At 29.9% G+C, this 1,226-nt stretch overlaps 1 protein-coding gene across 2 annotated transcripts in view; it reads right to left on the bottom strand.

Moving 5' to 3' along the window:
• Positions 1–1,226, bottom strand: part of LOC118332062 (tubulin-specific chaperone cofactor E-like protein) — a 17,742-nt gene that overhangs the window by 7,110 nt on the left and 9,406 nt on the right. The gene's annotated exons all lie outside the window — the stretch shown is intronic.

Below are 1,226 nucleotides of genomic sequence, written 5' to 3'. Positions count from 1 at the left end.
GTCTGTATTATGTATTTATTTAATTTTTTAACTGTCACACATACTTAACACGCTTCTTTTTTGACAGATTCAGTGTTTTCTTCTCATTGTTCTATTACCTGAAGATAAAATATAAGCCAAACTGTAAATTATCATATTTAAGACTTGGTCTGCATCATTTTATTGAATCTTACAGCAAGTTTATTTTAATTTGATTCATTATTCTACCTTTTTTTTTTATTATATTTTAATGTTTTCTTTGCCATTCCTTTTTTGCCAAACTTTGATTAAATGCATTTTATGTATGAAAGGTGCAATAAAGGTTATTATTATTAATTATTATTTAAATGTAATGCCATCCATGCCTTACTTAAGCTGTTACTAGGCATTGGTCATAATGTGAAAATTTAATGTCACAGTTATCTTGGCCAAAATAACTGCAATACATAATATTATCACGATAGTCATGAAAATATACTTGAACATACTAAAACATAGTTTTAAACTGGCAAGAAAATCATAATAATCTATATTGTCCCATCTCTAGCTGTTACTCGATCACAGTGTGTTTACTTTTAAAATTGAGAGGTCATTCTTAACCAAAACTATATTAATATTCTATCACTTTTTTTTGCGTTTTTACAAATTAATTTGGTGCATCCCTGACCTATTGCTTCACCTGCTGGTTTAAAGTTCACCCAAATAGAAAATATAAAAACACACACACACATGCCTTTTTATTAGTTCCACCTCGTTAAACTGATTTTAACACAGCAGTACTGCAATAAATGCTACCTTCATGAAGGTTTTAATACTTAAGTTATGTTGTAACGACGCAGTTTACGGTGTTGTTTAATTCTATTACAATATACTGACAGCTAATATTTAATCTATTCTCACTGATATAAAAGTAGATATAGGCTGCCATAAACATCTAAGATGAGGTATTTGTAATTATTTCTGCCTAAAAAGGTCAAAGAGTAATGTGCATGACTTAAATGTTTATTTTAAATTAGCTTTGTAATTGAGTTGGAGAAGCTAAAATTAGCTCTGTGGCATTATGACTACGACTGAGGACATCAAACACTGTGTATTTTTAGGCCGGGGTGCAGGAAATGCTTCGGCGTGTCAGATCTTTTCTTATTTTAATTTATTTGATATATATATATATATATATAACACTATATACAGGGTTCCCTTTTTCTGTACTGCTCTGTGTCTCGTAAACCAGCTTTGAAGTGTCATAC

This window comes from Morone saxatilis, unplaced genomic scaffold, assembly GCF_004916995.1.
Source record: "Morone saxatilis isolate NCDOM2014 unplaced genomic scaffold, NCSU_SB_2.0 Contig20, whole genome shotgun sequence".
NCBI lineage: Eukaryota > Metazoa > Chordata > Actinopteri > Moronidae > Morone > Morone saxatilis.
Note: the sequence above shows the minus strand (reverse complement) of the source record. Positions and strands in the feature narration are given on the sequence as shown.